At 38.2% G+C, this 15,095-nt stretch overlaps 2 long non-coding RNA genes across 2 annotated transcripts in view; one reads left to right on the top strand and one right to left on the bottom strand.

Annotated features, from left to right (window-relative positions):
- The window catches only part of LOC118525052 (uncharacterized), a 457,732-nt gene that overhangs the window by 386,716 nt on the left and 55,921 nt on the right, over positions 1-15,095 (top strand). The window lies entirely within an intron of this gene.
- LOC144380034 (uncharacterized) overlaps positions 14,670-15,095 on the bottom strand; it is a 38,335-nt gene continuing 37,909 nt past the window's right edge. Inside the window, exon 3 of the long non-coding RNA XR_013443750.1 lies at positions 14,670-14,920. This is a non-coding gene — a long non-coding RNA (uncharacterized LOC144380034). The remainder of the gene's footprint in view (positions 14,921-15,095) is intronic.

Consider the following 15,095-nt stretch of genomic DNA (forward strand, 5'->3'; position numbering starts at 1 on the left):
GGTTACTGTTGGAGTTAGTATAAGTATTAATTTAAACACAATTGTGTGTCCAGGGCATTATGGTAGAGAGGAAATGAGCAGGCTTTACCTCTTCCCAGTTTCGCAGTACCCCCCCACCCACCCACCCACCCAAGCCTTCCACATTTCCTTCCAGGGCTTTCTCACTCTCCTTCAGCATCAGACAGACTGGATCCATAGTCTGGGTCCAGCACCCTTCCTGTTCCCCTTACCAAGGACTAAATCCTCCTGATGTTCAAAACATACTACTTCCCTTCAAATATGGTTAAATTCTCTCAAACTTGCTAAAACTCCCTCTTCCTAATGGCTTTTAATTCAAGAATGAATACCAGTCATTCTTTTGTCTCTGGTACTTAGAAACTAAAATATCCTTTAAGCCCATCTGTGAAGCAACCAATTCAATTAAATTTTCAGATAAGTGCACATGAAGCATAATTGAGAAAAGACAAGAGAAGCTTGCCTTAAGAAAAGATAAGGAATTCTTGGTGACTATAGGACTACATGCATTCTGATTTTCTTCCTTCCAAATGTGCCTGCTATTCATGAGTCATCTTGTCTCATGCCAGTTTGTGCATACTGTTGTCAGTGTTGCCAGGCTCATTTCCCTGTATCTGTGCACAAATGACTGTTCAGGATTGTTAATGGGTGTTCCATGTGTTCACTGATTGGAGAAGTGCTGAGGGAGGAATTAAAGGGATTATCCTAAATGCATCCATTAAGAGGATTTGAACAGAGTCAAAAGTCTTAAGTGATTCAAATAGGAGCCAACATTTTTCTTTATTCCCAAAGCTAACTAGCAATGTATTATGAAACATTTCATTAATAATCAACTACTAACTAATCTAGGTAGGTATTGTCAACTTCTTGGGTTACTATCAAAATCTGTTATGTCTTACAGTAGCTTCTCCCAGTACTCCAGCCCTTACCAGGCTTCCTAAAGTACTTGGATTTGAGTTTGAAGGAGTTTTGAAGGTCATGAAGCCCAACTCTTGGCTAGGTATGAATTCAGCCTATCATAGCTCCCTAAGTGAACATCCAGGCCATTCTAGAGACTTGGTATGAGCAGCTCTATTTGAGGTCTCATTAAGGGGTAAGTGCCTCTAGTCTGAGATTTGTGTTGATTAAATTAGTTCTCTTGTCTTTTCTCTTAGCTCTTCTCAGTCAATAGCTACATCTTAGGATCCTTACTTAAGCATTTCCATTGCCATGTTCCACGTCACCAAACTCTGAGCTCACTCCAGTCCCAACCCCAGCACAAGCCTCTCACCCTCTGTGGAATGACTTCTGGATGCTATCCTTTCCTGCTTTGGTTCCCTGGCACCCTGCTCAAACTGCTTTCTGCCCTCCAAACCCACCTATATGGAGGAATTAGTAGAGCTGATTATGTTGTGTCTGCTTTGTCTCATCTTAGGAGGATCAGCCATATCATACCCCACAAATCAGCTGTTAAATCTCTACTAATGGAGAATTCACCACGGTAGGGGCAGTCAATTACCTCTTCAAACCCCTGCTTGTTAAATATTCTTCCTAACACTGAGCTGACAGCTGCACCTCTGTGTTGCCATGATAGCATAGTGATGAAGGATGCAGAGGTTGCACTGACCAGATTAGCTCCACCACTTCCTGACTGGGCCTTAACCAAATAGCTCAATATATCCCAGTGTCATTTTTTTAGTCTTTTAAAATAGAAATAAAAGCAGTAAGCATTTTATAGGGATGCTGTGTACATAAATGAGGAGTTTTATAAAGCACTTAGCACAGTGATTGGCACACATAAATTCTTAATTTATTATTGTTGTAGTTGTTATGCTGTTGTTATTCTGCTTGTTCATCTTAATTTTTATCACTGTAATTATATGTAATGAGTCCATATCTTCTAAATAACAATCCTTCATTTGTTGAAAGACCTCTTTTATATCCTACCAAAGGATTTTTTTTTTTCAGAATAAAGATATTTACTATTTTAACCATTTATTTTGTTAAATGGATTTGAATCCATCCCTATAGTGTAGAGGATCCAGAAGATCAGGGCATATGGATTAGACTCAGAGAAGGTGGGTTAAAATGTAATTTCCACTTATTAACTGCAGAAATTTAGGAAAATCCCATGCCCTCTCATTCATAAAGGCAGTCTGATACTGAGTTTTGATGTGGGGGGCAGTTACATCATAATGTTTATCACATCAAAATTCCAGGTCTTTTCTATATATGTGATACACTTTTGTAGTTGGTGTTTATTTCAGGGGACTGGAAAGGTGAGATGAGAATGTCAGAGAGGAGAGGTAATCTTAGCCTGGGGTCCCATAAAAGGAGTAGGAGTAGAGAAAGCAAGAGAGTAGGTGGTAAAACAGTCCCAAATACAGTGCAGTTTCCTGCTGGCCTCTGCAGAGTACCAAGCACAGTGACGGATTGATCTTACAGGTCCACCAGCTTCTGAGAGGCTTTGTAATCAACTGTTTCTCAGGAACATGAGGAAAGGAGGTGTATTGGTATAGTCAATTTCCATTTTCAAGGGCTTGCTCCATGGGACAGTCATTCTCCTGTACTTCCAAGTCACACATGCATTGTCACTGTGCAGATCCTTAGATGTCTCACTCCCAGAAGGAGGCTAGAGGTGTAGGAGGCAGGTATAAGGTAAGATCCAATCAGTCATGCCCTTCCAAATCTGGTCACAGGAGCAGGAGCTGGGGCCTAAAAAAATGGTCAAGACCCTGAAGACCCTTCAGGTCAAGAGGACACGGAATGTATCACTGTGTAAAATGAGTGTGTGACACTTAGGCAATTTTAACCTAATGTTTTTAACCTACAGCAGGACTTCGTATGTGTGCCCATTACATGCCCCCTGTTAATTCGTCCCTCCTCCCAACTGCATGATGTCCTGTTGCTTCTCTGTCATTTAGTGTAGTCACTATGGCTAATATGCTCATTGTCATGCACAATTCAGTTGATCACTCTTCCATCTGGGTTATCAAGATATTGGGGAAAAAAAAGTTGAATGAGAAAAGGCCCCCTCAGGCACTTCACCTCATCATTTTTTGCATCAGGTTTCACTACATTAGTGGGAATCTCCTCCTTCTTTGAAATTGGTCCTAAACAGAATTGCCAAAAATCACTCCTTTTCCCTGTTATTGCCCTGCATACACACAATCAGCTTTCATAGAAGGATATAGCCATTAAGCTACCAGTCTATAAATATCTCAAAATTGATTTATTTATTGTTCCTGTCATCTACCCTTTGCTTTCCAGTCCCATGGATCAACTAAAGTTTAAGTTGCCTGAAGTAGTTCCATGCAAATATGGCAGCAAACTGAGTAGATAATAATTTCTCCTTCGTATGCTATAGATCCTCTGTGTTTGATTTAATCCCTCTCTTGAAGCTTCAGCAGCAGAAACAAAGATACTAAGGTGCATACAAGGCTAAGTGCATTGAGAGACATTTAAATATAAAATCACCTATGACCTTTTATATTTATAAATATTTCCATTTAAGTTATATTGATGTATTCAAATAAGTGTTTCCATTTGTTATTGCTCTGATTTGTCATTTTAAACTAAAAATATAAAGGCCTGAAATATTATTGGAGATCCCATTTATTGAGACTGTATAGTCAGGCAACCCTATAACAGAATCAATGACAATAATTTTATTTGCTACATATCATAAACATATTGACTAATTTGACTTGATTATTTTATGTCACTATTTTTTTCTCCTTGTAGCTTAACTCAGTTTGAATTAAAATACTGAGAGAAGCATCTTCTGCAAAAAACATTGTTTAAAAGCTAAGACAAAAATATGATACCACAAAACGTTATTCCATCTTTATAGTTGATGAAAAGTCAGATTCCTTTCCAGGAAGGAGGAAGTGTTAAGGTGAGGAAGGTAATGAAGTCAAATAATAAGAAGGCATTTTTTCACACTCCTCTTACACGTGATAAATGTAAGGTGGCAAGGAGTCCTTCTAGATTAATTTTCATAATGTGTTATCATATTATGCAGCTCTAGAAAAGCAAGACTATATCAACTGATTGGCTCTGAATGGTACCTAGCCATCCAGAAAAATGCATTAATGAACCTTTTGGACATCACAGTCAGTGTAGAGACTGCCTGCCATTTTATTTTAGATCTGTAAATATTTGTTGTTTTGTTTATAATTGTCAAAGCACTTTTATGTACATATGTCATTTGATCTTCACAGTTATCTGGTGATGTAGACAGGGAAAATATAATCCTTATTTTACAGATGGAGAATCTGAGGTTAGAAGAGGTTGTTATATTCAATGGGTTGTTCACTCCTTGTTTAGATGGGAGTATTATGAATATGGGGAATTTCAGAAAAGATGTGTAAGTGCACTCTGAGATTTCAGACTTGAGATTATTTAATTTTATATTTGTTGAATACACTGGACAATAGAAGTAAAATACTTAACATTTTCAGTGCATGGTAGCTGTCAACACAGAGTAAACCATATGAGTGGGACTGTATATATACTAGTCATCTAAAAATAGCATTGATTAATAGAACATAACAAAAAATCCAGCATTAAATAAAAAATATATCTGGCACTTGAGATAGATTCTAAGATGTCTTGGGGGTGGGGGGAATCATATAATGTCATTTGTAAACACAATCTCTCCCCTCAACTCTTAGACCTAATGGAGTATGTGAATGTTTAAAAGCGGCTCTCAGGAAGATGGGAGGGGGAAAGCCCTGACTTGAGCATTTGTTAATTTCTGTGATTTTAATATTCCCATCATTGCTGATTCTAAGCTATCAATAGTTTAATAAGTGGTTTATAAAATTCCTGAAAATTATGTAATTGGTTCTCACAGCTGGTACAAACAGGCTACAGCACCACTGAGTATAGTTATATAACTTTTCAGCATCTCCACTCGCCTGTCTCATAATTGCCTCAAACCTTGTATGCTCAGAGGTGAACTCCTGAACTTGCCCTGCCTCACAGCCCCCTCATATACATACCTCTTCCTTCTGTGGTCTCTCCTGTCTCCATTAGTGACAACTCCATACTTCTCATTGTTTGGGCCAAAATTCTTGATGTCATCTTTTTCTCCCATGCCTTTCTGAGTGTTCCAGAAAATCTGGTTCGTGCTACCTTCAAAATACATCTAGGTTCCAACCACTTTTCACAACCTCACTACTCACCCCCAGATCCAAGTCATTATGATCTCATCTGGTTTATTGCACAAGGCTCCTGTCTTTGTGAGGCTAAATCCCTCTAGATGCTCTAACAAACATTCCCAACTCTCAGTGGCCTAGCATAGTAAAAGTTCTTTTCTCACTCACCTCATTGTTTGATGCAGGCCTAAGGGTACCCTTGGGTAGCTCCCCGCTAAGCAATGGCTTGGGGATCTATGGTGCTGCCATCACATGTCTACTATTCAAAAGTTCTTATCTCCCAGCCCTGCAGGTGGAGGAGAGAACATATAAAAGCTTGGCACTTTTCAGGACCTGGGCGTGGAAATAACATGTATCTCTTTCACTCACATTCCATCATCCAAAATTAGGTATGGCTTCACGTGGCACAAAGGGACTGGAAAATATGGTGTTCCACTGTGCACCTTGGAGGAAACAAAGCTCTTTTGGCCAACATGTAGCATTGCCTGTGTCATACTTCCAAAATGGTGTCTCTGCTCCCACTCTTGACTCCTGTAGTCGATTCTCAACACAGCAGCATTTACGCTACCTGTTTCACAATCGATTAAACTATAAGTCATTTTATGTACCCCTCTGCTTAAAACCATCCAACAGCTTCATAACTCATGAAATGTGAAAAACTGAAGTCCCTACAATGGTTTATAAGGCACTTCATGGCCTGGCTTGTTTCCTCTCTGATCTCATGGCCTACTTCTCTCTTGCACACTCACTCATTTCTAACCATAGTGGATTCCTTGCTATTGCACTGATATGCCAGGCACACTACTGCCTCAGGGCCTTTGTACTTGCTTTTTTCTCTTTGCTTCAACACACTTCACCCTGGTATCTACCTGGCTAATTTACTCATCTTCTTAAAATATTCCTTACATGTCACCCCCCTTGGCCACTCTACTTAAAATGTCAATAATTTTGCTCAGTTCTTTTAATTCCTACCATACTCCTTGTCCCCTTCTCAACTTTTACTTTGCTTTATAGCACTTAACACCTATTAACACATAAATAATTTATGTGTTCATTTATTATGGTTTCTCTAACCCTAGTAGAATTTAAGGGCGATCAGGGTATTTTGTTACTTATATCTCCCAACACAAAGAACAGTGCCTAGCAGATAGTAGGTATTCAAAATATTTGGTTAATGAGTGAATAAATGATCAATGAAATAAAGATCTGTTTTGAAATCATAACCTGTTTTGAAATATTAAATAATCATGTTTTAAGTCTTTAAAGATAGATTATATAATTCAAACCTTTAATAATAATATAATGCCAGGTATTATACAAGTTATTCTCATTGGGTTCTATTATTTAATCTGTACAAAATCACAACAAGATAGGTGTTGTTTTCCCCATTTTATAGTTGAGGACTAAAGCATAGAAAGGATAAGTCATTTGCCCTGTCTTATTAAATGCCTAGTAAGTGGCAATGTGAGGATTTGAATCCAATGTGACCCCAGAGTAAGGGAAACTAGATTTCAGTGGTGAAACATTTCTAGTGTGTGTTAAGCGGAGAAAGACTTAGTGTCAAGTGACTGAGTTCTGCCACAAATTAGCTGTGGGACCCTGACCACATCTGAGTTTCTTTGGATCTTAGTGTTTTCATCTGTAGAGAAGATGTTGATACCAGATCATTGTAGAAATGTCTTTCAGCTTGATGAATCAATAACCTGCTTGGGGCCACACAAGCAGTAATTAAAAGAGCCCCCACTGAAAGCCTATCCTGTGAGCTCTCTCAGAGAAGGGTTTTTCTACTTAATGGTGTCTGCCACAGAAATATCTCAGACAAGGAGGGGCACTGAAGTATCCTACTTGTATAAATATAAATTAATCATGGCATAAAAAAGTTCAGACAGTGGATGCCATAACTGGTTTATATCTCAAAGGTGCTTCCTTGCTGTGACTAGCAAATTAACAAATATTAGAGCAGGAGGGACTCTGAGTCATTTTATCATGATTGAAGTGCTCACATGTATAAGTTCATTAAATATTTAGAACCACTATGGACCTAGTACTTTCATCAATGCCACTTTATAATTAAGGAAACTGAGGCACACAAACATTAAGAATTTTACCTACAGTTATCAGGGGAAGCAAAGACTGAATCTAGGTCTTACTCCCAATCTGAGGCCAAGCTCTTAGCCATTCCCTCTACTGACACTCAATGTTAATATATATCACTGTGCATTTGGGGGAAAATGGAAACAGAACAGTGAAAGACAACTGCATTGCTGAATACGACCATATGAAGATTTTTTTCCTCTGTAACAACACTTCTCTAGTGTTTTTTTCTTTGTATTACATGAAACAGACCCCATTTAAAAATGCATACATGGCAACAGTGGAAAACAAAATGACAGCAACAAAAAAACCTAGTTTTATGATGATGTCTTGCAGCTAAAGCCCATGATATTTACTTATTTACTTATTTATTTATGGGGGGAGCAGTTCCTGCAAGAACTATATTTCCCTGAAACTGGTCACCTGATTTCAGAAAACTAAGTAAAAGGGAAATGTGGATACTGAAGGCCAGATAAAAGAAAAATATATTGCAGTTGGAACTGTTTTGACAGTCAACCCCACACTCAGATTGATCTCCACTTGTGTTTTCCTACCATTCTATTTCTGGAAACTCTTAAATGATAAACTGAACTTTGAATATCATGTGTTACTGAGATCTGCAGGGTGGAGATAGTGCCATCTAGCCTCATATCCTCAGTACCTATCCTTAGCAGGTGCTTCCTAATTATTAAATGGGTGAGTGGTGGACGGATGGATGCTTGGGTGGATGGGTAGATGGACAAATGGATCAGCAAAAGAATATTATGGATGGAAGCACATATATAATGAACATTGGATAGTGGTCAGGAAACATGTGTTCTGACCCCAAACTTTGGTTAACTTGCCTATGTTACTGGGCGAAAACCCTCCTCATTTCTAGTCTTCGGTTTCCTCTTCTGTGAAATACCTATGATTCCATTAGATTCAAAACATGACTGAATATACGACTCAGTTCCCTCAAGGTTGCCTTTAAACATGCTCCCCACTGAAAAAAATAATTTTCCCATGTTTTGTCTCTATCTCTTCCCTCCATAGTAAGACCAATCAGAGCAACTGAGTCATAACCAGTAAGATAACATTGACTACAATTATTTACCATGAGGCCTAACACTTAATTGCATGAATTCCCTGCTGTAAAGTTTTTTATTTTCTTTCTGCCGATGAAGTACTTGATCATTTGCTTGAAAGTTCTAGATTTGTGTTTAAGAAGTAGGAAGAAAGAGTGAAGCAGGAAGAGGGCATACTTGGCTGTAAGAGCTATGGGTTTGGGATAATCCTCCTCCTCATCATTATCATCAGGAGACAGTTGAATGTGGTTGTGAAGTGTATGAGCCCTATTCTGAATTTTTAAAAAATCAAACCTTGCTATGGTTCCTTGGGCAAGTCTGTATAGAATGAAGATAGTTAAACATACCTCCCAGGATTGTGATGGGGAGTAAGTAGAACATTCCACATTAAGAACTTAGCATAGTGCTTGACTCATAGTGAGTATCTGGTAAAAGTAAGCTGTAAGCATTGCCATCATCATTTTTCATTTTAAGTTAGGATGGACATTTACTACAGAGTGGCTTAAAACAACAGAAGTTTATTATCTCACCAAATTTATTGTAGAGGCCAGAAGTCTGAAATCAAGTTGTCAGCAGAGCCATACTTCCTCTTAAGGCTCTCAGGGAGGATCCTTCCTTGTCTCTTCCATCTTCTGGAAGGTTGGTGGTTGCTAGAAATCCTTGGCTTCTTTGGCTTATAGCTGACTTATTCCAATTTCTACCTCCATCCTCGCATGATGTCCTCCTCTCTGTGTGTATCCATGTCCCCACATGGCTTTCTTATAAGAACAGCAGTTACTGGATTTAGGACCCACCCTAATCCAGTGTGACTTTGTATTAACTAATTACACCTGTAAAGATCTATTTCCAAATAAGGAAAAGAGTCACATTTGGACATTCTAAGTAGACATCAAATTTGGGAGAACACTATTCAATTCAATTTAGGCAACTCATATTCTTGCTTTAACCTCTTCTTCTCCTCTCCCCAACCATTCTCAGTTCATGTCCCATGTCTCTGGTAGGATGTCCTATCATCCTGGGAACTTCTAGTGCTGCTGAGAGTTGAAGCAGAAAGCATAGGCATCAGTCTTCTAAACTTGAAGTTTTCTTCATTTTTAGAAAGCAAGAGTTGGAACTATAACCTGAGATCCCCTCCAACTAGCCAAGTGTAAAATGATCTTTTCTTCAAATATTTGCGAGTGTTCAGAGGGACACTAATTTGAGTAGTGTTGATCACGTATGAAAGGAGCAAGATTGCAAATACCAAGTAAGCATTTTCAATATGTTGATAAATGTGCGAAACTCCTATGGCAGGTGCAAGAGAAAGTGCCAATTAAAAAGTAGCTGCCATACACATTTATAGATGGTGTTGTTGACTCCAGCATTTTGCTGTTGCCTATTAAAGTAGGAGTTGACAGGTAAATTTCCTCTGCTGAATTCTTCTATAGGTCAGGAAACAGTCTTGCACAGCTTTTGGAACCCATCCAAACTGTCTAATGAGTCCTTCCTTGGCTGTAGATGCTGTAATTCAACCCTTTTACTTTGTTAAAAAAATGTTGCTAAAAGTGTAAATATGATTTTAGATGGTGTTCAAGAATCATAGAAGTACAAGCTTTTTGCTGAAAGAGATGGTAAAGGTCACTTGGTCACTCTAATCACATTAAAGCTTATGTCCCTGCTATATCCCTTTCACTGTGTCACCCATCCTGCTATGAGAAGCTCCTTTCTCTAGGGATGGCTCTGGATCTCATAAATTTCTTCCTCTTAATTGTTAGAATAAATGAAAAACGTATGATTTGGTCATGTAGATATTAGAATCATTTTTAAGTATTCAAGCACCATCTTGATCCTGAAGTCCTTCCTGATCCAGCTCCAAGAAGGTTGGCACATTCCTTCTTGCTAAGATGTGTTGAGATTCCAGCTGAGAGAGGGATTTTACTTGCATTCTAGCCTCATTGTCTGCCTTCATAAGACTCTCGCCAGCCTATTAATAAAACACCTACCCTCCAGCAAAGGGTGACTTCAGATCTTCCAAGTGAGAAGTAGGTTCTCACCAAAAGGCTGCAGAGTCATTTAGAGCAGTGATTCTCAAACTTGAAAGTGTATATGAATTACCTCATATCTTGTTAAATTGCAAATTCTGATTCCAAAATTGGGCCTGAGATTGAGCATTTCTAACAAGCACTCATGCAGTAGTAATATGTAGTAATAAGAATTCATAGACTGTACCAGGTTCCAGTCTGAATAAAAACAAAATTCTATGTTTGTATTAGTTTTCTGTGGCTATTTTAACAGATTACAACACATTTGGTATCTTCAAACATTGGAAATGTATTCTCTTATAGTTCTGGAGGCCAGAAGTCTGAAATCAGTTTTAGGGGGCTAAAATCAGGTTGTCAGTGGGGCAGTACTCCCTCTAGAGGCTTTAGGGAAGGATTTGATCTTGCTTCTTCTGGTTTCTTGTGGTGGCCAGAATTCTTTGGCTTGTGGTCACATCATCTGCCTTCATAGTGCTATTGTCTCCATTTCTTCTGTCTCTCTAAAATCTCCCTCTGCATCTCTTATAAGGACACTTAAGATTACATTTAAGACCTACCTAGACTATCCAGGATAATCTCCCCATGTCACGATCCTTAACTTAATCACATCTCCAAAGATCCTTTTTGCATATGAGGTAATATTTAGAAATTACAAGAATTAGGACCTGATATTTTAGGCGCCATTATTTAGCCTATCACAAAATTCCTCTTGCAAAATGCAAACCTCTTGGGTGGGTCCTAGTGATCACGGTAAAGTGTTCAGATACAGGTAGGTTCAAGTCATACCTAGAATCCTGTTTCATTGCAGGTAATGGAGGATGTTTTCCTTTCGTTTAATTTTTGTGTGTGTATACAGGGCTTTAAAGCACCTTGCTTGCAAGTGTTCATTTTTCTTTAGAGGGGTTACTTAGAAACAGACATCTTCAAATCTGTTTTGTTTCATTTTAATTCACATTAAGGGATAAAAAGATGACACCAATAAAGTTAAGTCTGACATGAAGCCCAGGGGTTGCATGTTCCATGCATGTTTTAAGTTCTCAGAAGCCAGTTCCATGTCGGAGTATTGTGGATAAGAAAATTTCAAGGAGAAGAAGACCTACTTCTCTTTGGACTCTAAAGACAGAACTCTTGAGATATTAATTTTATGGGATAATAATTCTTATGTTTAGTAGCACACTTAAATTTACACTGTTGTATGATACTCATCTTCATGTATTTAATCTTTCAAATATTATTAATTCAGTCATGTTTGCACTAGCTACTCTGATGGGGCAGTAGAAGCTGGAGATATGTCAAGATCCAGTGCCTGCCCTCAGAATGCACATGCAATATATAGTAAAACCAAAGAAAGACAAAAGAAGAACAAAGCCATGTAAAGACAATGGAATTTTAAAATTTTTGCTTTAAATTTTTGCTTTTGTGTTGGGATGAGCACTGGGTGTTATACACAACTAATGAATCATTGAACACTACAACAAAAACTTATATACTATATGTTGGCTAACTGAACATAAAAAAATAAAAATAAATAAATAAAATGTTGCTTTAATATACACTACAATTGCTGCCAACTATGGAAAGTTTGGAAAACCATACTGAACTCTTCAAAGAGAAGAGCACTATGTCAATTCAAAACAACCACTCAAACATATTACCACATGGCATTAATATCAAAATTCTACCTATAGTTTCTGTAGTTCAAATCTGCAATTTTCAAAAGGCATAGATTCTCTCTTCTTGACCAATTATTTGGAACAGCAAAAAGTATGGTCTAGTAAAATATATCCTACCATTTGTATCTTGGAAAGCAGGAATGAAAAATTTTTCAAACAAGATCTAAGTTTATGCTTGTGTGTGTGTGTGTGTGTGTGTGTGTGTGTGTGTTTATCAAACTCCTATGATGTCCTCCCTGCCCTTTAGTTTAATGCATATCATTATTTGAGGTCTGGTAAACTTCAGTTCATCTTGAAAACATGAAGAGTGAAATCTAATCACCATTTAACAGCAATTAGCAATCCGTCCTTTCAGGGATTCACAGTCCAAATCCACTCAGTGGATAATTGCAACAATTAACTCCTTGTACCTTTCTGTGTTTTGGACAAGACAGCCTTGTTTTCATTAGCATAAAACCTAGGCTTGATGGAGACCTCCTAGTGCTGAAAGCTGAAGCAGAGATTTAAAAATATAATAAGCAACTGTTTTCAAGTAGCCAGCATCCACAAGATAGGATGTGACTAACTGATGATATTACTTGTGTTTTGTAAGTAATCTCTGGGAAGTGTGGTGGCTCAGAATTCCGTGTTAGCACTGAGAGAACCATCCAAGGATGGATACACTAATGTGTATGCATGTAATACAAGGGCAATTACATGAGGAGAAACTGAAAATATGAGAAATCCGCTCTCTGACAATTTAGATTGTTTATTCTTCTTTTTAGCAGAATAAAGCAGTGTTAGAGGTCTTTAGCATGTTGTAGCCAAAGACAGAAAAACGGGTTTAAAACCATCAGTTGAACTGTCTCTGATATAAATTCATACATTCAAGAAATTATAATGATAATGATGATGATTGATAGATCGATGATTGGTAGATGATTAATAGAGATAGATAATAGATGGATGAATCAATAGATGGATGATAGATGACTGAGATATATATGATAGAGATGGATAATGGATAGCTAGCTAGATGATGGATAAATAGATAATTGATATAGATGGTAGAGACTGATAGATATGATAGATGATGGATGATAGATGATTGATACATAGAGATGATAGAGATAGATAATGGATAGATGGATGGTGATAGATGGTAGAAATCGATGATAAATGGTAGATGGTTGGATGATAGATGATTGATAGATATCTATCATAGATATGATAGAGATGATAGATAGAAATAGATAGATATTGCTAATTGTCTTCTTACTGTGTACCAGGCACTGTGCTAAACACTTTATATGTGCTATTCTCATTTTACATTTACAATATTTTGAAGTAAGTTATTTGCATTTTACTAATTAAAAAAACAACAAAGCTTAGCAAGTTAATTGCCCAGGAAAGGTTAGGAAGTGAGTTTCTGAGATTTAAAATAGGCAGTGTGCCTCAGGATGCCAAGTACTTGTTTGTTCATTCAACAAATATTTATTGAGCACCTACTATATGTCAGTTACTGTGCTAGACTGTGAAGATAAAAACCAATCTGTAAATAGGGAAGGAGTTACAAATCAGGATAGTGTTAGGAAGGGAAAAGACCAATACTGAGATGCAGAATGGGGATGGGGGGCTGTGCTGTTGAAGTGGACAGAAAAAGCCTGTCTGAGGATATGGCATTATCGCTGAGACCCAAAAAAATGAGAAAGGTTGAGCAACAAAGGAGAACATTCCTGACAGTAAGAATGGTTTATACAAAAACTCACAGGCTTGAGGGAACCTCATGAAGGAGAAGCAAAAGGAATTGTCCAAGCCTGGAAAGATCTTTAACAAGCAGAGAAGTTTTACCAGGTGGACAGAGTTATTGAACTAAGACATAGTAGGTGAGAGGGAAGTAAGCAGAACATTTCCATTTACAGTACTGTGGCTGGGCCTTCTCTTGAGTGCACGAACCAATTGGAAAAGATTGTAAAGGATTTAAAGCCCTTTTAATGTTTTCAGGCTTGTATTGATAGTGTGCGTTTCTGTGTGTGTGTGTCTGGAGGGCAAAGATACCTTTGTGTTAGTTAAATTAAACTAAGGCATTTTCTCATTAAATGCTGTGGTGGTCCTGCCCACTGGCCACATGAGGACCATAGTGGGGCAGAAAAGGTGACTAGCGATGCATTCTTAAGTGGGTAAAGCTTAATCTAAGTCAGGCACCCTGTTAGGTCCTACATGTGCCGAGATGGAAGGTTTCCAAGGGGAATTTCTAATGCAGTGATATTAAAAAGTCAAGTAAACAGGGGCACCTGGGCAGTTTGGTGGGTTGAGCCTCCTACTCTTGGTTTTGGCTCAGGTCATGATCTCAAGGTCGTGAGATCAAGCCCCATGAGGAGCCCCATGCTCAGGGCAGAGTCTGCTTGAGAGTATCTCCCTCTCCCTCTGCACCTTCCCCTGTTCACATGTTCTCTCTCTCTCTCTAAAATAAATAAATAAAATCTTAAAGTCAAGTAAACAAGTAAGAATTTCCAGCCCACCACCTCCTTCTGTAGTTTGCAGCTAAGAATGGATTTTAATGGCCAGAAAAAAATCAAAAGAATAATATTTTGTGACACATGAAAATGATATGAAACTCAAATTTTAGTGGTAATAAAGTTTTACTGAAACACTGACACACCCTTGGCCATTTTTGAGCTACAGTGGCGGAATTGAGTAGTTGTGACAGAGACCTTATATGGCCCACATGGCTGGAAATATTTACTATCAGGTACTTTACAGAAAATATTATCTGGGGGCACCTGGGTGGCTCAGTCAGTTAAGCATCTGCCTTCAGCTCAGGTCGTGATCCCAGGGTCCTGGGATCAAGCTGCATGTCGGGCTCTTTGCTCAGCAGGGAGCCTGCTTCTCCCTCTTCTTCTGCTGCTCTGCCTGCTTCACTCTCTCTCTCTCTTCCTGTCAAATAAATGAATAAAATCTTAATTAAAAAAAAAAGAATCTTATCTCTCCCCTGGTGTAGGTATTTGGAGGGGCCATGAAAGTATCACAGAGGGTCATGTAACTCAAAAATTAGGGAGGTCTTCCTGAAGCTAAATTTAGTGCTGGCTCTTCAATGATAAAAAGTGA

This window comes from Halichoerus grypus, chromosome 1 (genome assembly GCF_964656455.1).
Source record: "Halichoerus grypus chromosome 1, mHalGry1.hap1.1, whole genome shotgun sequence".
In the NCBI taxonomy this organism is placed as follows: Eukaryota; Metazoa; Chordata; class Mammalia; order Carnivora; family Phocidae; genus Halichoerus; species Halichoerus grypus.